Source organism: Colobus angolensis, unplaced genomic scaffold, assembly GCF_000951035.1.
Source record: "Colobus angolensis palliatus isolate OR3802 unplaced genomic scaffold, Cang.pa_1.0 Scaffold9, whole genome shotgun sequence".
Taxonomy (NCBI): Eukaryota; Metazoa; Chordata; class Mammalia; order Primates; family Cercopithecidae; genus Colobus; species Colobus angolensis.
In genome coordinates this window covers 10810712-10833717 of record NW_012122931.1, presented here as the reverse complement: position 1 = coordinate 10833717, position 23006 = coordinate 10810712, and the positions used below count along the sequence as shown (strand labels likewise).

General features: G+C 41.8%; 1 protein-coding gene and 1 pseudogene across 4 annotated transcripts in view; both read right to left on the bottom strand.

Annotated features, from left to right (window-relative positions):
* The window catches only part of NR6A1 (nuclear receptor subfamily 6, group A, member 1), a 259386-nt gene that overhangs the window by 59240 nt on the left and 177140 nt on the right, over positions 1 to 23006 (bottom strand). The gene's annotated exons all lie outside the window — the stretch shown is intronic.
* LOC105504106 lies at positions 19720 to 20640 on the bottom strand (annotated as a pseudogene).

Sequence of the window (23006 nt, the reverse complement as noted above, 5' to 3'; positions counted from 1 at the left end):
TAACAGCCAAAAGGAATGCTAGATTCTACTCCTACCTCCCATATCAACATGTTTCTTGGGAAAACTTGTATCTTAGTAAATAAAACCAAAATCCATTAGTTATTCAGTACTAAAATCTAGGAGTCATTCATAATTCCTTTTCTTTTATAGTTCATCATCCAAACCATAAGGAAACTCTTATCAATATTCCCTCCAAAACAGATCTAAAATCTATTCTCAATCTCCACTACTACGAGCCCTAGCCTATGTCACCATCATCATTCATCTCATGACCATTTAGTCTACTAAGTAGTCTCCCTCCTTCTCTTAGACTCCCTACAATTCATTTTCCAATCTATTCTATAATGTAGTCAAAGGGATCCTTAAAAATTCTTCTGTTGAAAACACTCTACTTCCCGTAGAAGATGAAATAAAATCTAGGGCCTACATATAGCCCTATATGATGAGGCTCTAGCCTAAATCTCCAGCCCAATTTAATTCTACCCTTCCCCCACTCACTATGCCAAATACAAAGGAAATAATCCCTTTTCATTGCTAAAAGGGCAATTTATATCTAGGGAGAGGATTATAGAAGACTAGATCATAATATATCAATTCAATTGCTTACCATTCCTAAATCCCACAAGGTGCTATAGAACTGTGAGAAACTGCCAGGCACCAGTGGCTCACACCAGTAATCCCAGCACTTTGGGAGTCTGAGACAGGCGGATCGCTTGAGCCCAGAAGTTCAAGACCAAGCTGGGCAACACAGGGAGACTCCATCTCTACTGATAATTCAAAAAGTTAGTCAGGCATGGTGGCACGCACCTGTGGTCCAAGCTACCTGGGAGGCTGAGGTGGAGGATTGCTTGATTTCAAGAGTTTGAGACTGGACCTGGCTATATAGCAAGACCTTGTCACTACAAAAAATTAAAAACTTAGCCAAGTGTGGTGGCACGTGCCTGTAGTCCCAGCTACTCAGGAGGCTGAGGTGAGAGGATCACTTGAGCCTGGGAGGTTGAAGCTACAGTGAGTCATGGTAATGCCACTGACTCCGGCCCTGGTGAAACAGTGAGACCCCCATCTCAAAAAAATAAAAAATAATAAAACTACACGTTAGAATGGCTAAAATAAAAAAAAAAAAAGACAGTATCAAGTGATGGTGAAAATGTGGAGCAACTAGAACTCTCATACATGTAGCAGGTGAGAATGCAATATCATATAACCACTATGGAAAACAGTCTGTTAGGTTCTTATAAAATTAAACATATATTTACCATATGAATTAGCAATTCAACTCCTAGATATTTAACATAGAAAAATGAAAATTTAGGTTCAAACACAAACTAGTACATGAGTATTTATAGCACTTCATTTATAATCATCCCAAACTGGAAATAACCAAATATCCTTCAAAAGGCGAATGGATCAACAAACATATAACAGAATACTATCCAGCAGTTAAAAAAAGAACAAACTATTAATACATATAACGATTTGGACGCCAGTTTCAAAAGATTACATACTCTATTATTTCATTCATATGACAGTCTCCAGAAGATAAAATAGGGAACAGGGAACAGATCAGTGGCTGCCGTGGGTTAGCAGTCAGCTGAGGGTATGACCACAAAATGAGAACATGAAAGAAGGTTTTCTTTGAGGTAAAGAAATGGTTCTGGCTAGAAAAAGCTATTTTAAAATTCATATGGAACCAAAAACCCAATAGCCAAGGCAATCTTAGGCAAAAAGAACAAAGCTGAGCCAGGTGTGATGGTTCACACCTGTAATCCCAGCACTCTGGGAGGCCTAGGTGGGTGGATCACTTAAGGTCAGGAGTTAAAGACCAGCTTGGTCAACATGGTGAAAACCCATCTCTACTAAAAATATAAGAAGTAGCCAGGCATGGTGTCACACACCTGTAATCCCAGTTACTCAGGGGGCTAAGGCAGGAAAATCGCTTGAACCCAGGAGGCAGAGGTTGTTGTGAGCCAAGATTGCACTGCTATACTCCAGCCTGGGCAAGAGAGTGAGACTCCAACTCAAAAAAAAAAAAAAAAAGAATAAAGCTGGAGGCATTATGCTACCTGACTTCAGACTATATTACAGGGATACAGTAACCAAAACAGTATGGTACTGGTATGAGAACAGACACACAGACCAACAGAACAGGATAGAGAACCCAGAAATAAGACTGCACGCCTACAACCATCTGATCTTTGACAAACCTGACAAAAACAAGAAATGGGGAAAGGATTCCCTATTTAATAAATGGTGCTGGGAGAACTGTCTAGCCATATACAGAAAACTGAAACTGGACTCCTTCCTCATACCACATACAAAAATTAACTCAAGATGGATTAAAGACTTAAATGTAAAACCCAAAACTATAAAAACCCTAGAAGAAAACCTAGGCAATACCATTCAGGACATGGGAACAGGCAAAGATTTCATGATGAAGATACCAAAAACAGTTGTAACAAAAGCAAAAATTGACAAATGGGATCTAATTAAACTAAAGAGCTTCTGCACAACAAAATAAACTATCATCAGAGGCCAGGCGCAGTGGCTCACGCTTGTAATCCCAGCACTTTGGGAGGCCAAGGCAGGCAGATCATGAGGTCAAGAGATTGAGACCATCTGGTCAATATGGTGAAACCCCATCTCTACTAAAAATAGAAAACTTAACTGGGCGTGGTGGCATGTGCCTGTAGTCCCAGCAGCTCGGAAGGCTGAAGCAGGAGAATCACTTGAACCCAGGAGGCGGAGGTTACAGTGAGCCGAGATGGCGCCACTGCACTCCAACCTGGCGACAGAGCAAGACTCCGTCTCAAAAAACAAACAAACAAACAAACAAAAAGAAACTATCATCAGAGTAAACAATCTACAGAATGGGAGAAAATTTTTGCAATCTATCCATCTGACAAAGGTCTAATATCCAGAATCTTCAAGGAACTTAATCAACTTTATAAGAAAAAAACCAACCCTTTAAAAAAGTGGGCCAAGAATATGAACAGACACTTCTCAAAAGAAGACATTTATGTGGCCAACAAACATGAAAAAAAGCTCAACATCGATGATCATTAGAGCAATGCAAATCAAAACCACAATGAGATACCATCTCACACCAGTCAGAATAGCAATTATTAGAGTGAAGAAACAACAGATGATGGCGAGGCCGTGGAGAAATAGGAACACTTTTACACTTTTGGTGAGAGTGAATATTAGTTCAACCATTGTAGAAGATGTTGTGGTGATTTCTCAAAGACCCAGAACCAGAAATACCATTCGACCCAGGAATCCCATTACTGAGTATATACCCAAAGGAATATAAATCATTCTATTATAAAGACACATGTACATGTACACTCATTGTAGTACTACAACAGCAAAGATACAGAATCAAACTAAATGCCCATCAGTGATAGACTGGATAAAGAAAATGTGATACACATACACCATGGAATACTATTCAGCCATAAAAAAGAACAAGATCATGTCTTTTGCAGGGACACGGATGAAGCTGGGGGCCATTATCCTTAGCAAACTAACGTGGGAACAGAAAAACAAACACCGCATGTTCTCACTTGTAAGTAGGAGCTAAATGATGAGAACACACGGACACATAGAGGGGAACAACACACACTGCGGCTTACCAGAGCACAGAGGGTGGGAGAAGGGAGATGATCAGGAAAAATAACTAATGGATACTAGGCTTAATACCTGGGTGATGAAATTATCTGTACAACAAACCTCCATGACACGTTTACCTATGTAATAAACCAGCACATCCTGCACATGTACCCCTGAACTTAAACGTTTAAAAAAAAAAAAAAGAAGAAGAAGAAACAGTTATGGGCCAGGTGGAGTGGCTCATGCCTGTAATCCTAGCACTTTGGGAAGCCAAGGTGGAAGGATTACTTGAGGTCAGGAATTTGAGACCAGCCTGGTCAATATAGTGAGACCTCATCTCTGTAAAAAAGAAAGCAAATTAGCTGGGCATGGTGGGTGGTGTGTGCCTGTAATCCCAGCTACTCAGGAGGCTGAGGCAAAAGGATCGTTTGAGCCTAGGAGTTCAAGGTTGCAGTGAGCTGAGATTGAACACTGTACTCAAGCCTGGGCAGCAGAGCAAGACCCCGTCTCTCTAAAGAAAAAAAAGACAGAAAATGATTTTGTATCATGACTGTAGAGGTGGTTACAGAGATTACACAAATCTATATTTGTAGAAGAGCACGCCCTTCCCCTGCAAAGCACTCAATTTTTCTGTACAAAAGCACCCCGGGCTGAGCATGGTGGCTCACGCCTGTAAACCCAGCACTCTGGGAGGCCGAGGCAGGCGGATCACCTGAGGTCAGGAGTTCAAGACCAGCCTGGCCATGGTGAAACCCCATCTCTACTAAAAATACAAAAAATTAGCCGGGCATGGCGGTGCACACCTGTAATCCCAGCTACCCGGGTGGCTGAGGCAGGAGAATCGCTTGAACCCAGGAGGCAGAGGTTGCAGTGAGCCGAGATCATGCCATTGCACTCCAGCCTGGGCAACAAGAGTGAAACTCTGTCTCAAAAAAAAAAAAAAAAAGAAGCACCCCAAATTATCTATCCAAAAACAAATGCTTTGGCCATTAGGTAATCAACATTTCACAAGAAGTAAGTAAAAATACATGATTGCTCAGCAAATCACACACACACCCCCCACACCCACGCCCACTCCTTGCTCTAGAAAACCAAAAGAAACCTTTAGTTTAAATTAGTGGAAAAAGTTAAGACTCTATTTTTCCATTCATTAAAAAAATACAACAGTCTCCCTTTCTGTTGGGAACATTCCCATAGAAGACAGATGACCCCTTCACAGAGTATAACTTCTCACAACCACTTAAATGAGGCCTCTCCCTCTGAGGTACCTGGCAATTTGTAATAAAGTTAACGCTACAGCATGCTCTCCCTAAATCCCAGGAACAATTTCTTGAAGCGTTAAACCTCCAGCATCTAGGCCTCTAGTTCTGAGGCAGAATTGTGACTCTTTCTAGCAAGGTACATTAATCTCTTCAACATATTCACAAGGAGAAGACTGACAAGAATGTGAGGGGTGCTCTCTTCTGTTTAGGGACAGGGCATTCACTCACAGATCGAAGTTCTTGCTAGGGTTTCCCTTGTATCTAGAACCAAACAATACTTCTGTCCTATGAGTCTTAGAACTCACGGCATACTTGGTCAGGCTGTTTCACATTGTCAGGCATGTGCTCATGCTGCTCCTCTGCTTAAGAGACCCTTTGCCACTTCACCAGCCTGGCAAACATCTATCAGTCTCTCAGGATGACTTCCTGAGTGAGGCCTAACCTGACAGCCCTCTGCACAACTTCTGTACTCACAAATGAGCACTCTGCCCTCTGCACAACTTCTGTACTCTATAGTATTGCTATCAGTGTGCCCCGAACACTTCACTACACTTATTTATGGGAGGATCTATTTCCCTCTGCCAGACTTGTGTACATCACAGGGCAGGGAGAAAGTCTTATTTTTTCTGTATCCCTAATACACAGCTCAATACCAATACCAAGCACAGAGCAATCACTAGTGAATGTCAGTGAATGAAAGAACAGTGTATGAGCATATATCATTTTATTTATTGCCCTTGGCTTTATTGCTTTTTTTTTTTCTTTTGAGATGGAGTCTCGCTCTGTTGCACAGGCTGGAATGCAGTGGCGCAATCTCAGCATCTTGGCTCACTGCAACCTCTGTCTCCCGCGTTCAAGCGATTCTCTTGCCTTAGCCTCCCGAATAGCTGGGATTACAGGCGCATGCCACCACGCTCAGCTAATTTTTATATTTTTAGTAGACACAAGGTTTCACCACGTTGGCCAGGACGGTCTCGATCTCCTGATGTCATGATCTGCCCGCCTCGGTCTACCAAAGTGCTGGGATTACAGCGTGAGCCACCGCACCCAGCCGCTTTATTGCAGTTTTTACAAATTGAAGGTTTGTGGCAAGCCTGCATCAAGGAAGTCTCATCAGTACCATTTTTTCCAAAAGCATGTGCCCACTTTGTGTCTCTGTATCACATGTTGGTAAGTCTTACAGTATTTCAAACTTTTTCATTATTATTATATCTGTTATGGTCATCTGTAATCAGTGATCTTTGATGTTAGCAATTGTTTTGAGGGTACCACGAACCGCACTGAAATAAGATGGTGAACTTAATCGAAAAATGTTGTATGCGTTCTGACTGCTCCATTGACCAGCCATTCCCCCATCTCTCCCTCTCTCCCCTTGGGACTCCCCATTCTCTGAAACCCAACAATACTGAAATTAGGCCAATTAATAACCCTACAATGGCCTTTATGTGTTCAAGTGAAAGGAAGAGCCACATGTCTCTCACTTTAAATCAAAAGCTAGAAATCATTAAGCTTAATAAGGAAGGCACGTCAAAAGCAAAGATAAGCCAAAAGCTAGGCCTCTTGCTCCAAAGAGCCAAGCTGTGAATGCAAAGGAAAAGTTCTTGAAGAAAATATAAAGTGCTACTCCAGTGAACACACAAATGATAAGAAAGAAAAACAGCCTTACTGCTAATATGGACAAAGTTTTAGCAGTCTAGGTAGAAAGGCAAACCAATCACAACATTCTCTTAAGCCAAAGCCTAATACAGAGCTAGGCCCTAACTCTCTTCAATTCTATGAAGGCTGAGAGAGGTGAGGAAGCCGCAGAAGAAAGGTTTGAAGCTCGCAGAGGTTGGCTCATGAGGTTGAAGGAAATAAGCTGTCTCCATTACTTAAAAGTGCAAGGTGGGCCCGGCGCAGTGGCTCACACCTGTAATCCCAGCACTTTGGGAGGCTGAGGTGGGCAGATCACGAGGTCAGGAGATAGAGACCATCCTGGCTAACACGATGAAACCCCGTCTCTACTAAAAATACAAAAACAAAGGCGCCTCTAGTCCCAGCTACTTGGGAGGCTAAGGCAGGAGAATGGCATAAACCCAGGAGGCGGAGCTTGAAGTGAGCCGAGATCATGCCACTGCACTCCAGCCTGGGCAACAGAGTGAGACTCCATCTCAAAAAAGAAAAAAAAAAAAAAAAGTGCAAGGTGAAACAGCAAGTGCTGATGTAGAAGCTGCAGCAAGTTATCCAGAAGATCAATGATGAAGGTGGCTACACTAAACAACTGATGTTCAGTGCAGATGAAGGGGCCTTATATTGGAAGAAGACACCATCTAAGGGCTTTCACAGCTAGAGAGAAGTCAATGCCTGGCTTCAAAAAATAGGCTGACTGTCTTTCTAGGAGCTAATGCAGCTGGTGACTTTAAGTTGATAAGTTGATGCCAATGCTCACTGACCATTCAGAAAATCCTAGGACCCTTAAGAATTATGTTAAATCTACTCTACCTGTATTCTATAAATGGAACAACAAAGCCTGGATGACAGAATGTATGTTTATAGAGTAGTTTACTAAATATTTTGAGCCCACTGATGAGACCTACTGCTCAGAAACAAAGATAACTTTAAAAATACTGCTCATTGACAATGCACCTGGTCACACAAGAGCTCTGATGGAGATGTACAAGCAGATGAATGTTGTTTTCATGTCTGCTAACACAACATCCATTCTGTAGCCCATGAATCACGGAGTAATTTTTGACTTTCAAGTCTCATTATTTAAGAAATACATATCATAAGGTTATAGCTGCAGTAGTGATTCCTCTGATGGATCTAGGAAAAGTAAACTGAAAACCTTCTAGAAAGGACTCACTATTCTAGATGCCATTAAGGACATTTATGATTCATAGGAGGTCAAAATATCAGTATTAACAAGAGCTTGGAAGAAGTTGATTCTAACCCTCACGGATGACTTTGAGGGGCTTCAGTGGAAGTAAATGTAGAAGTGGGGAAAACAGCTAGAAACTAGAATTAGAAGTGTAACCTAAAGATGTGGCTGAACTGCTGCAATTTCGTGATAATTTTTTTTTTTTTCAAGACAGGGTCTCACTCTGTCACCCAGGCTGTACTGCAGTGGTGTGCAATCATAGCTCACCGTAGCCTCCACCTCCTGGGCTCAAGCAATCCTCCTGCCTCAGTCTGTCAAGCAGCTGTGACTACAGGCGTGTGCCACCACGCCCAGCTAATATTTTTAAAACTTTAGTACAGACAAGGTCTCACTATGTTGCCCAGGCTGGTCCCGAAGTCCTGAGCTCAAGCAATCCTCCTGCCTTGGCCTCCGAAAGTGCTTGGATTACAAGTGTGAGCCACCACACCCAGCTCATGATAAAACTTTAATGGATGAGGAGTTGTTTCTTATGGAGGAGCAAAGAAAGAGGTTTCTTTGTAGATGGAATCTACTCCTGGTGAACACCGTTAAAATGACAACAAAAGATTTAGAATATTATATTAACTTCATTGATAAAGCAGCAGCAGGGTTTGAGAAGACTGACATCTATTCTGAAAGAAGTTCTACTGTGAATAAAATGCTATTAAACAGCATCACATGCTACAGAGGAATTTTTCACGAAAGGAGGAGTCAATCAGTAAAACTGGCTTCATTGCCTTATTTTAAGAAACTGCCATAGCCATCCCCCAACCTTCAGCAACCACCACCCTGATCAGTTAGCAGCCATCAACACTGCAGCAAGATCTCATAGCAGCAAAATGATTCACTGAAGGCTCAGATGGTTGTTTGCATTTTTTAGCAATAAATTATTTTTAAATTAAGGTATGTAGAGTTTTTTTCTGACATAATGCTACTGCACACATAACAGACTAAAGTATAAACACAACTTCTATATATGCACTGGGAAACCAAAAAATTCGAGTGACTTGCTTTACTGTAGTGGTCTGGAACCAAACTCACAATTATCTCTGAGGTATGCCTATCGCTTCTGTACTTGCAAATCAAAGCACAGTTTATAAGAACTCCAGATGACAAACTGGTGAGCCAGCCCAGAGACCTTGTGCCAATGCTCAAAGCCCAGTAATCAGCTCCCTAGGTCCCTTCACAGTTCTGAGGCGCTGGTGAAAGAAAGGCCAATTAGCGTGCTTTAAGTGAAACCATATGTTTTATGGGGGTAAAAAATGTAGTTGCCCACTACCTTGCCAAAGACCACTTTTTCCGAAATTCTCAGCAGCTTCAGAATAATGGGCCCCAAACACAAACACGTGCATTATTGGCCATTCCCATTCTTATTTGCCCAGAAAGTGCTTTTGTAACTTCTTCCACGTGTAACAATGTTCAGAGAAAGTGCTGGAGTCTGCATTCATCACTAAGACCAGAAATTATGAAGCTTCAACAATGCAAATGAGTACTCTTTTACACATTACATTCACATGACTTTACTAATGCAGCCATCAGAATCAAAGGTTCTGCTTCCCTAAGGCACTGGATCAATAATTTCCCTTCCCTACCAACAGTCTCACTTGCTCTATAGTCTAGGCTGGATTGCAGTGGCAAGATCATAATTCACTGCAGTCCTGAACTCCTGGGCTCAAGTGATCCTCCTGCCTCAGCCTTTCAAGTCAACACTTTTACAAAACTAGAACTCCTCTCTCCTAAGCTCCTCACAAGACATTTAGCATTCTCCAAAGTGCTCACTTTGGTAAGACTAATGGTTAGTGAAAGTAAAGAACTAATAAATCGAGTCCAAGTTCTTGTCAGCATATGACACATGATGGACTTTCCATACTAAAACTATTCTATGGTAGATTTTTTTTTTTTTTTTTTTTTGAGGCGGAGTCTCGCTCTGTGGCCCGGACTGGAGTGCAGTGGCCGGATCTCAGCTCACTGCAAGCTCCGCCTCCTGGGTTCATGCCATTCTCCTGCCTCAGCCTCCCGAGTAGCTGGGACTACAGGCGCCCGTCACCACGTCCGGCTATTTTTTTGTATTTTTTAGTAGAGACGGTGTTTCACCGTGTTAGCCAGGATGGTCTCGATCTCCTGACCTCGTGATCCGCCCACCTCGGCCTCCCAAAGTGCTGGGATTACAGGCGTGAGCGCCACCGCGCCCGGCTGGGAACCTGGAATCTTAACAGTACAATGTGTTGGCGGCGCAGTGCCTCATGCCTGTAATCCCAGCACTTTGGGAGGCCGAAGCGGGTGGATCACGAGGTCAGGAGATCGACACCATCCTGGCTAACACGGTGAAGCCCCGTCTCTACTAAAAAACACAAAAAAATTAGCCAGGCATGGTGGCGGGCGCCTGTAGTCCCAGCTACTGGGGAGGCTGAGGCAGGAGAATGGCTGAACCCAGGAGGCGGAGCTTGCAGTGAGCCAAGATCGTGCTGAGTTTGTGCCACTGCACTCCAGCCTGGGCAACAGAACGAGACTCTGTCTCAAAACAAAACAAAACAAAACAAAAAACCAGTACAACGTGATGGTCAGTTTCTTAAAGTAACTGGTTCATGGTTGAAACAATGGTATGGCCGGACTATATCCAGTGACAGGAAAAGACACTCACTGTGGCACATAATCACCTCTCCCTCTTCCTGCTCCCAGTGGAATAAAAGAGTCGAGGATGGCAGATTTTCTTGTCAGCAGCAATTAACAACCACCTCATGGCAAAGTTAAAAACAAAAACACACAAATGCATATGACAGTGTGCACGTACACATACTCTTATAATAAAGATCAAGGCCAAGACTTGATGGCTATCACCTACAGGTTGCCAAGCCGTTCATTTGCATTGCTCTTCTTTCTACACTGACTTGTGCACATTTTGAGATTAAATGCTCGAATGGTGTCTGCTTTTTTCTTTTTTCAAATGTCTAAAACATATATTTTCTGTGCAGTGGTTATTTAATATACCATAAATAAATACATCTGATAATAAGTTATCCATAACTTATAAGCTCCTTTAAAAAGCAAAGTTGGCTGGGCACCTTGGCTGACGCCTGTAATCCCACCACTTTGGGAGGCTGAGGCAGGCAGATCACAAGGTCAAGAGATCGAGACCATCCTGGCCAACATGGTGAAACCCCATCTCTACTAAAAATACAAAAATCAGCTGGGCATGGTGGCGCACAGCTATAGTCCCAGCTACTCGGGAGACTGAGGCAGAAGAATCACCTGAACCCAGGAGATGGAGATTGCAGTGAGCCGAGATCACACCACTGTACTCCAGCCTGGTGACAGAGCAGGACTCCGCCAAAAAAAAAAAAAAAAAAGCAAAGTTAGTCTACTGTAGCCATCACACTGAGACCACATGCTGAAACCTCATAGAAAGGAAAACATTTTGCTAGTGGTGAATAGGGTGCTAACAGAGAAACAGAAAAATGAGGTTTAGACTCCCTCTACATTTTTGCCAATTGTAATCCAGGCCTCTAATTTTACCATATTAAGAAAAATATTAAAATATTCTATTTTGCAGTCACACATTTGGAAGAGCAAGAAAGTCATAAGAAACACCTAGCAAAAGTAGTTAAAAAAAAAAAAAACCCAAAAAGCAAAATCCCTCAAATCAATATAGGGCCCCAAAGAGAGAGCAAATCCCACTGCTAGCTCATCTTCTCCCCTAATCACTCTCAAAAGCTCCACTTTTTAAGTGGTGAATATTCAACATCTGTTAAGCAACATTAAAATTATTTTTCCTTCTTTCTAGTTCAAAAAGGAGATCTGCAGTTTAGGTGAGGAATTCTAACTCACCTCTGTTCCCAGTGCTTAGAAAATAGTAAATGCTTGATGAATGTTAGCTGCATAATAATTTTATATACAGAGATTAGAATAGTAAGCCATTGATATAACCCCTGAACCCAGAAGGTAGAGAGGCTGACAACTCCAAAGTTAGTAAGGCAATGATTAGCACGCTAACAACATTCCCAACTTCACTACTTCATGGTACAGCTCCTGAAAAAGGGCTATTAAACATGGTCACGGCAATTGTCTTGGCATCTATTTATCTATCAAAACACAGGAAATTAAGACTAACTTTATTACCCCTCTTTTCCTGATTACGATTTAACATCTCTGTTACCTTAAAGCCCATCACCTCTCCATTTTCTTCCAATCAACACAACTCTAAAAGACTTTCTGTAGAGAAAAGGCCACAGATTTTGCAGGGACCCATTCGTGACTAATTATCACTACCACAGGAATAGCATATTAACATTGCAATTGGTTCTAGAAGGCTCAGCAGCTGGCCCCACTGGTTGTACAGCATTTTCAAGGCTAAATTTCCAAAGAGCCCCTCCCTTATTGTTGCCTACCGAAAGGAGGCACTCCCCGGAGACCTTAGAGTGTAAACACCACCAGCCACAGGCTCACCCAAGAATTCTCTTTCTTAATTTCCCTAAATTTGCTCCTCTTTGGAACTCATTTCAATTCAAGCCATGTTAAGCATGTTCTGGGCACTCTTGACAGTTTTCTTATTTAATTCCCATAGCAGTCATATGAGATAGGTATTACTATCCTCTGTTGCATATATGAGGAAATTGAGGTTCATAGAGGTCAAGTGAGTTGGCCAAGTGACAGAGTCAAGCTGATGAGGTTCTTTCCCCAACACCAGGAAGCCTGTAGCAAAGCCATATACGTAGCCAAGTTTTTATGAGCCATCTGGGCAGCAGGGGACGAGTCCTTGCCATACAGACCAAGGGATCCATCCAGAGGCAACAGAAGCAGCAGCAGTTTTTGTTTTTTTGTTTTAATGGTTTAAAAATCCTACAGGAATTCTGATTGGTCCCACTAACAATCCACGGAGGCTCACCAGCCGGTTGACTCCTGACCTTCCATGCTTCTCATCCTAATTAATGCAAGGTCCTTGGATCACAGTGTGAGCATCAAGACCCGGTTAGAGTTAGCAATGACCTTTACATCTATCAGGCTTTTCAAAATATGTAAAACAGCTGTGCAGTGGGAACACCGCCCCCCCCCCACGCCCCGCCCCACTCTTAACCTTGAAATATGGGTAGATGCATTTTTCCTAATTATAGTGTTTTCCCCAAGTTTTTAGGAAACGACTTTTCACATGGCTAAAAACCATTTGAAATGTAGCTTTGCAATTGCCCAAGCAAACTACTGAGGCATGCAAAAAGAAGATTCCTGCAAATAGATTAATTTCCTTGGCTTAAAAAGAAACCCCAGTAGCAGGGGAACAGAAAAAAAAGAATGATGTGAAAAAATTGGTGGCAGCGAGGTGGGAGATTGTTTGGCTTCCATACTTGTGCCTCTGATATCCTTTTGTTCTCCCACCTCATTGTATTAAGGATGCTAAATCAAACATGATTGCACTGATGTTTGTGTGTGAAAATGACAAAAGCAATGGGCCAAAATCTCAACCTCATCTTGAACCCTGAGGACTTTTATGGCTTTTCCTTCACTAGGCCCTCCCCCTAATACACATTAAAGACCACATTGTTCAAAAGGGTCATGGTAGGTTTCATACCCCATTTTAATACAACGGAAATGGTAACTGAACTTCCAAGTTTTGTTAGTAATATTTGTATGTCCCTGGAAAATGTCCATTAAAACAATCAGTTCTTTGGTTTAAATATTAATGGGGAATTACAATACATCAGAGGGGCAGAATCAATTGGGTCAAGGTGGTACTGTTTGCGGTGATTAAATCAGATTTTCTTCCTGTACATCATTTTCCCCAGCAAAAGGGTACTGATTACAGACGGGTTAAAAACATCCAGACGGTGTAAGGCATCCAGGTATTTTTCCTAGGTCAAAATTGTCCATATTATGTCAGTTTTCAACTCAAGAAGCTTAGAATAAACTAAACTTGCTAATTTCAAGTGCAGGTCTCCCCACCTCCCCTTATTCCGTTTGTCTGTCTGCAAGCCACATTGTGGACCCCCAGTTCATTTATGCATTTACTCCTGGAAGATTTCAAGTTGGAAGACTATTTAAGGCCATTTAGGATTCCATTTTTCTCAGCTGTTACCAGTCAGTTGTCACCAGTACTTTGGAGGTTTAGTGGAAGAGAGGTGGCAATGACTCCATTACTCTTTCCAACTGCCATAAATAATTTGCATCAAAAAAGTACCTACTGAATTAATGCCTTAGTCTTCTGGAAAAGGATACAGTAAAACAGGAATGTTACAGCGTTTGGGAAAAGGGAATCTGAAAAATGAAAATCTGGGCTGGAGTAAAATAATAACAAACTTGGTAGTGTTTTAAATATCACAATTTCATTGGCGGAACTGCGCACTTTCCTAAGCTCAGGTGTTTTTACTTAACACCCATATAATATGCATTAAGATGTAGTATGATATCACAACTTCAGCGCATTTAAAAATCAAATCTACGATTTTTGTAGAGTCCTTGACTATAAGTCTGTTTTAAATTATCTCAAAACAACACACTAGGAACATCTGCTTAGCTCAGTTGAAGTTTCGAGAGCCAATACCAGCTGTTGGGGGAGGGATTTCACACATGTGTTACTCAAATCCTAACCAAATCTTAGTTTTTTCATTCCCTTAATGATGCCTCCAAAACCAATAGGGTAAAGCAAACATTAGAATAAAAAAGAAGAGAAAAAGGGAGGGAGGAAGAGAGGAGAGAGGGGGAGAGAGAGAAGAAAAAAAGATTACTTACCCAATGCTTTGATGCATGTGACCAAGACCAAAATGATCACCCTCTCCAATTCAATACAGTATTAGCATGAGGACAAAAGGCATTTAAAAATCAATTTGGAGTTATTTCTAGTGGGGGTTGCCTAATTTCTAAGTTGAGGAATGAGAATATTCCCCAGCGTTGAAAGGGCCCTCAAGTATTTTTCTCCTTTAAGCAGCAATCTAATTTTCACAGAGAATTCATTCGGTGTCATTGTTTTGGTTTTAGGTGTCTGTCCTGCCAGGCAGGGGCCATGCACAAGGGCTGCATCTATCTTGAAGTGTGCACAATGGCCTCTCTTGCGGCTCTCTCTCTCTGTTATTGATCCTTACAGATGCTCCAAAGCCCTTCCCCCACCTTTCTCCAAATCCCAACCCCCATTCTGAAAGATAGCTTAAGAAATAAGACTTCCTGCCTAGCGACTGGCAGGGCTGAAAGACCAGATTGTATGACTCCACAGATCAGGCCTGCCACAGTGAAAGCTTGAATAGAGTTAACCCTCTGTGAACTAAAACAAAACATTTGTATGCCCAGCTGTGACAAAGGTTAATTTAAATGGACAAGGGCCCAATATCTAAAACCAGGCAATGCTTTTTTTACAGTAGCATTTTCACTGACCTCTTTTGTAAGCAGTTGATTTTGCCTCTTAAGCTTCCAAAACCTCCTTCAACTGGGATAATTCATTTTGCTTTACTAGAATTTTCAATGAAAGATTCAGGTGAACAATTTTAAATTCATCTCCTTCTTTTATGAAAGTTCTTGTTTTGGTACCATAAGTTATTTTCTGCAGTTGAATGGCTAAGAAAAACTGAAGTTTCAAAACTTAAATATGAACCAGGGGAGAACTTCCTGTGCAAAACTTTTTTCTCTTTCAGAGCTAGCGGACTACATATCACTAAGAGACTCAAGCTGGTCAAAAAAAAATCTAAATACTCCAGAGTCATTCCTTCTCAACTCATGTAATTACTGCTCTGGGACTCTGCCAGCTCCTAAACTCCTGTCCAACAGATCCAAAGCAAATCTTACTTCTTAAACTACTCCTTTCTGGAAAAGCTAGTATATCCAGGATAGTTTAACAAAGAATTTCTGCGCATATTGGGAGAGGAGGCTATTCAAGATAAATAACAGGCCTTACATATAACTGGTATTTTCTACGAACTTTCTTCTGTTTCTGCTAACTTACACTAAAAACCAATACTTCTGGTATATAAGGTGCTGGGGGACAACATGTAAGGGAGGAAAGAAGCCCAAGGTTACTAAAAAGAAGAATGCTATTATCAGAGGTGGTCCCACTTTCCTGGTTTGTGCATCCCCAGAATGAGAATGAAACTGCAAAGCTGCCTATGGCAGATGTTAGCCATGCTGCAAGGGGCTGGGAAGCTTTCCCAGGACCAGCTATTTCGTAGGGTTAATGCCAGTCCTAGAAATTTATCAACTGCTTCAAAGAGTCGGGAACTCTTCTCAGTAGTGCTTGCCTTTAAGAAAATCAAACTCTTCGCAAACTCTTAGATTGTACTTTATAAACATGGCAAAACTTTAATACTAAGATTCCTCCATTTTATCTGTTCCTTCAGCTCTGTCTTTCCTGGCCTAAATAATAAAGTTATGGAAAAGTGGGGTTTCTCACGTAACTAGGAGACTATTCCAAATAAACAAGTTATAACACTAGTGACTATTCATTACATACACACACATGCTGAAAATGTACCCATTTAAAAAGCAACCCACTTAAAAAGAAATTAGCAATGGCTTAGTCTTATATCCCAAACTGTAAAGTATAGAAGTTCCCCCACAGAGGATGAGGTTGCCTTATCAATGGCCTCATGACCCCAATTCTATCTATAATTAACAGTAGTAAATAAGGTTTTGGCAGATAGCGAACTGGATTAAGGAATTTAAAATATAAACAACTTCTGTCAAGAAATAAACAGAACAATTTTTAATGTAAATTTCATCTATGTACTGAAACGTAAATTTTTTTCAAGTCACTACAAAATTTAAATGAATCCCCCTTCTTCTGCTCTTCATCAACCACAACAATGAATTCACTGTAGTTCTCTCTCTCAATTATTTTCTCCATTCCAAAACATTTACAGCCACTTGCTACATACACGAAAACTTTCTAGCTGAATTCTGCAAAGACACAAAAAAACTGTTGTCTGTGGACTGCCTCCCTTCTCCCTCAAGGCTATTTGCTCTAAACCTTCAAAGAAAATTTCTAACCCTTAGATTTGGGCCCCAGACTGTTCCTTACCTTCCCATGTCTCCATTTCATGCTTCTTGTAGTCTGTTGAAAAGTTCTATTGCAGCCATGAAGAAACAGAGATTACAGGACAAGTCCAGCTTGATGACTACCCTTCCGACACTTGGTCAATTTCTCTAAGCCGGGACTACGACAGTCATCCTCACAGGTCAGTTTACAAGCTGGTCATGTGATTACAAAGTTCAGGCTCTAAGGTCACAACGTGTATGGAGTTCGTTTATTACCAAAGGTTATCTAAGTGGAACTGATAGACTTATTTTCTTTAGTTAACAATACTGCCTAGCACGTCTTTCTGAAAACTATTACGGGAACCATTTCATGGGAAATTCTCTTCCAGTCTTCTTTAAGCTAAGATCCTAAAATTAAAAGGCAGCATTTAAAAATAATTTATTTAAAAGGATTCTGGTATATGGGGTTTCTTTTCTTCTTCTTTTTTTTTTTCAAGAGTTATTCTATGCTATAGTCTTCCGTACTGGATTAGAAAATTTAAAGCCAAAACCTTTGGCATAAGGGAAACTCAATGTTAGGTATGTGGGGTTTTTCGGGGGGGTATGGGGGACATGCAGGAGTGGGATTCCCTGTTTTCTGTCATTATAATAAACAATGACAAGGCAAATTCCTCTAAGAAAATTAATACATGGAGCTAAGAGTTGTTTGCTGGGCTTACTTTTAACTCTAGCCCTTCATTTCTATGCTCTGGTTATCTATACTAGTTTGAAAGAATGCTCTGATTATACACATTAGTTTGAAGAAAGGAAACTAAGTCTGCAAAATCCTTTTACAAAGCAAAAGTTACTAATTTCACCACCCCCCATCCTCACCCTTAGCCAAAAGTTTACACTTTCAAACTAAGCTTCTTGCTTCATTCCCCTAAAACTCGGAAGATCTTAAACAATCTTCATGCTATAGCTTCCCTGATTCGTGAACCACACCAGCAGCATGCAGCAGAGTATGTAACACCAAGTGTGCACATACACACTCATACCTTACCACAGTACCCCAAAGGCTGGCAAATTGGAGCCACGTGCTAATGGCACATGATGTCAAACATTCAGCTAAACATTCAAGTATCAGGACACAATAAAAGCACAAGTTCCACTAAGAAGGTAGAATGGCCCCAAGAGAAACTGATTCCTGAGGATAAATGTTTTTTAACTGTGTCAAATGCTTCATTCTATGAAATCTCCCCTCCCAATTTAGCTTTAGGAATAACTTAAAAGGCTATGCACACTTTACAGCAGTATTCCAGAAAAAGGAGACCCTTCTTGGAGTAGGACTGGAATCTGCCGCTTAGCAGCCATATAACTGAATGGCAAATATTGCTACTACCGTTACTAGAGGGTTTTTCTAACCAATAGAGAGCATTAGGGTCATCTTACAAAGTAGGGCTAAAGAGAAAGTGACCAATGATTTAGAGGAGGAAAAAGGCTACAATTTGTCTAAAAATAAATATTCTGCCACTGCCATGACACATTTTACCCCATCATAAATACACTGACCAGCTTTCCCACCCCCACCCCAACCCCATGGATTAATATTTTCTTCTCAGTCCCTGTGGATTTAATGTAGTTCTTAAATGATTTTAGTAAAGTGACTACAAATAGAATGAGGGTGGAAAAAATGGAAGGGGAAAGTCCACTAGCAAAAAGCTACACAATTGGAAACACTTAAAGGGCAGCTCTCTGTCTCCCTGAAGGATGTGGATTTATTAGAAATATCTGTACACAACAGAGGTGTAGTAAGCCTCTGTGCTTTATTGTACCAACTTTTGGAGGACAAGATGAATAAGGAGCTATTAGTCTAATTTCTGCTACCAAGACTGAGGCAGACACCTTGATTTTCAAGATGAGTCCAACTAACAATCCTTGATGCACCCATAAGCCTGAGAACCAATCTTTAACATAACTTAATGAGACAATTAAGTTTTATCTTTGGATATAGAGCCACATTTCTTCAGCATTGTCAGTCCCACAAGTTTTTTGAGAGCACTTTATAGACTCTACTGGGAGGAAGATGGAAGAGGAGATGAACACACACCACACTGCCCATGTGAATGCAAAAGATGAACTCTAAATTTTATTTATTTATTTATTTATTTAATTTTTTGAAACAAGACTTCACTCTGTCACACAGGTTGGAGTGCAGTGGCGCAATCATGGCTCACTGCAGCCTCCACCTGGGCTCAAGCGATCCTCCCGCATAAGCCTCCCACATAGCTAGGACTACAGGGGACTACAAGCACGCACCACCACGCTTGGCTAATTTGTAAAAATGTTTTGTAGAGATGAGAGTCTATGTTGCCCAGGCTGGTCTTGAACTCCTGGGTTCAAGTGATCCACCTGCCTTAACCTCCCAAAGTGCTGTGATTACAGGCATGAGCAACCACACCTGGCCTAAACACTAATTTTTAATTACGGCTCCAAGTAAGATTGTTTAGCTGGGGACGGGTGTGCACACCAGTAGTCCCAGCTGTTCAGGAGGCTGAGGCAGGAGGAAGGCTTGAAGCCAAGGGTTTGAGGCTGCAGTGCACTGATTGTGGCGTGTGAATAGTCACTGCACTCCAGCTTGGGCAACAGAGTGGACTCATCCCTATTTAAAAATAAAAATAAAAAAAGAGAGAGAGAAGAAAAGTCATTTAAGATTAACAGAACTACTGGAATTTATAAGTGGGAAGGAGAGAGAAAACAGGAAATCAACATTTTCTACTTGCTAATACTGGCTTTGAAATGTGGAAAAAAGGTAGATGAACAAAATGATAAATCCAAACATACGCAGCATTTGCATACGGCAAATCTAATGGAGTCCAAGTTATTATTTTTTAAATTCAGTTCTTTATATAACATCCTTTGTAAAAATGAAACCAAATAAAAACAAATCAAAAAGGAGGGGCAGGGTAAAATTTAAAAAAAAAAAAAAAAAAGGAAAAGAGAAAAAAAATAAAATAGTAAGATTTATTGTTTCTCCTCAGCATCCTCCTTGGTCTCCTCCTTCACCGAAAGAGCTTCTAGCTTTTCCGCCACTTTTTCGGCATGATCGTTTTTTGCCCGATCTTTTCTTTTCTCTCTCTCCAATCTCTTTCCTGCATTCTTCAAACCTTGTTTTGAATTTCTGTGCATTCTCAGCATTCAGGAAGCGGATGGTCAGCAGCTCTGGCTTGGGGCACTCGTCATTCCAGACTCAGGCATGGTCATTACCTACGTTGGGTTTCAGCTCCACCATTGGCGTGATGCAGCGGTTGGCACACATCTTCCGGGTCTTGTCCCTCCTCATGAGGAGGTGGGTGGTCCCTTTCTCCTTGTGCTTCAGGAGCTTGATGTCAGCAGTGGCTCGCTCCTTCCATTCAGGGAGATCGTTCTCTGAGGCAAATCACAGTTTCGCCCCCATTTTAAAAAGTTCCTCTTCAGCCGCGGGCGATGGCTAACTCCTGTAATCCCAGCACTCTGGGAGGCCGAGGCGGGTGGATCACCTGAGGTCAGGAGTTTGAGACCAACCTCGTCAACATGGTGAAACCCCGTCTCTACTAAAAATACAAAAATTGGTTGGGTGTGGCGGCGGGCGCCTGAGGCAGGAGCAGAGATGGCGCCATTGCACTCCTGCCTGGGCGACAAAAGCGATACATCGTCTCAAAAAAAAAAAAAAGTTCTTCCTCATCTTCCTCCAGCGTTTTAAAATTTCTTGCTCAGGAAGAGAAACTATTGGCTCAAACTGAGGGCCATGGTTGGACTCGTCTGCATTCTCAATGGAAGTATCCTGGTCCTCCTCAATGTCCTTGGCAGCCGCCATGAGGGCGCGGCGGCGGCGGCGGCGGCTCGGCTGAGTCGGTCATCGCTGGCTCCGCGGCCTCTCGGCGACTACTCATAGCTCCTTCCCTCTGCGTCTGGCCATGGAGTCCAAATTATGAATGGCAGAACCTTAGTTAACCACCAAGAGGTTGTTTCCACTTTCATTTTAAAGATGGACAAGCTGAAGCTCAAAGAAAGGAAGAGGCAGGAGTCATCAGACCAATAGAGAAGAAAATCAAATATCCTAGTCCTCTATTCCACTAAACCACGTATCTTGAGGACAGGAAAAGGCAAAACCTCTTTTGAGATGTTCTTAACACCATTTCCCATATGTTTATTCAAACAGACGCTCTCAAAGATGACTGCAGATTTTGAGGCTGAAGGGGTAATGTAAATTTAGTCCTTCAGGGTAAAACAAAAGACAGCAAATCTAGTAGCCACATGATTACTAGAATCATTTATGCCTTATTTGTTTTTAAGAACCTTTCAATGAATGTCTGGTGCAAAGTGAAAGCCAGGTGACCATTTTCAAGGAGAGGGACTTGTATTCATTTTAGAAAATCAGGACCATGCAGCAAATGTTTAAAATTCCTTTTTAAACTTACAGAGGTTAAAACAAAAAACAAGAGCCCAAGATCTCTGGTTCTCATCTGTCAGATCCTTGATACAGACATTCCCTATGGCAAGGGAAAGAGTAATTTAATTCCCCTAAATAGGAATAATGAAATCACAGTCAAATGAAGTCCATATTATCAGAAGCAAAGCTCCTGAAAGTGAAAAAAGAATGAGAGCAACAAAGAACATCCCTGGATACAATTTCCAGTTATGCCTTCAACTCCTGGAGGTTGAAACAATTCATAGTTCAGGAAAAAACTCAAGAGTTGCAAACTAAAATAAAATATTCCAGAAACCAGGTTTTAAAAATCCAGGTCTACAAACACTCATGCAGTGCCTCCTATTAGCTAGGCACTATGCTGGCTATGTTAACATAAAATAATATTATGTGATCCTTGCCCTAGAAACACTCATCATCTGCTGACTGAGTCCAACCTTATTTCTCACCACTCCATATTAACTCATGTGGAGTGCACATACACTAAACAGATAAATGACAGTATGATGTTATGAGTACTGTAACTAAAGTGGGTAAGAAAAGTGTTAAAGAAACAAAGATGAAGGAGCAATTCATTAGAACAGACTGAGGTGCCATAGAGGGCATTACATTTGAGCTGAACCTTGAAGTTCCACAGGCAGATAAGTAGGAAAGGTATTTCAAGACCTGAAGGAAGAAGGAGAAGGACTAAAGATGATCTCAAAAGATTCTGTAATGCCAATGCTATGTAAAAGAGTAATATGACTGGCTGTGGGGAAAGAAAAAAAAAAAAAGACTACAGAGTGTGCTTTAAGGAAAAAAAAAAAAAAGGCTGGGCGTGGTGGCTCACGCCTGTAATCCCAGCACTTTGGGAGGCCAAGGCGGGTGGATTACCTGAGGTCAGGAATTCGAGACCAGCCTGGCCAACATAGTGAAACCCCATCTCTACTAAAAATACAAAAATTAGCCAGGCGTGGTGGCACACGCCTGTAATCCCAGCTACTCAGGAGGCTGAGGCAGGAGAATTGTTTGAGCCCCGGAGACGGAGGTTGCAGTGAGCCGAGATCGCACGCACCGCTGCACTCCAGCTTGGCCGACAGAGTGAGACTCTGTCTCAAAACAGGAAACAAAAAAAAAAAACAAACAAAAAGACTGGCTGGGTGCGGTGGCTCACACTTGTAATCCCAATACTTTGGGAGGCCGAGGTGGGAGAATCACAAGGTCAGGAGATCAAGACCATCCTGGCTAACACGGTGAAACCCTGTCTCCACTAAAAATACAAAAAATTAGCCAGGCGTGGTAGCAGACGCCTGTAGTCCCAGCTACTCAGGAGGCTGAGGCAGGAGAATGGCGTGAACCTGGGAGGCGGAACTTGCAGTGAGCCAAGATCGCGCCACTGCACTCCAGCCTGGGCGACAGAGGGAGACTCTGTCTCAAAAAAAAAAAAAAACAACAACAACAAAAAAGAAAAACAAAAAAAGAAAACCAAGACTATTATAGAGTATGCTTATATAGGCTCAGCAAGGTGGCTCACACCTGTAATCCCAGTACTTTGGGAGGCAGAGGTGTGTGGATCGTTTGAGCCCAGGAGTTCAAGGCCAGCCTAGGAAACATAGTGAGACCCCTGTCTCTGTGAAAAATTAGCCAGTATGATGGCACACGCCTGAAGCCCCAGCTATCCTAGCTGAGGTGGAAGGGTTGCTTGAGAACCTGGGAGGTTGCAGTGAACTGTGATCATGCCACCCCACTCCAGCCTGGGCGGCAGAGCAAGATCCTGCCTCAAAAAAAAGAACAGCCTCATGTTAACAACCAAATGCAATATATGTACTTTTAGATCCTGATTTGAACCAAACAATTGTAAATA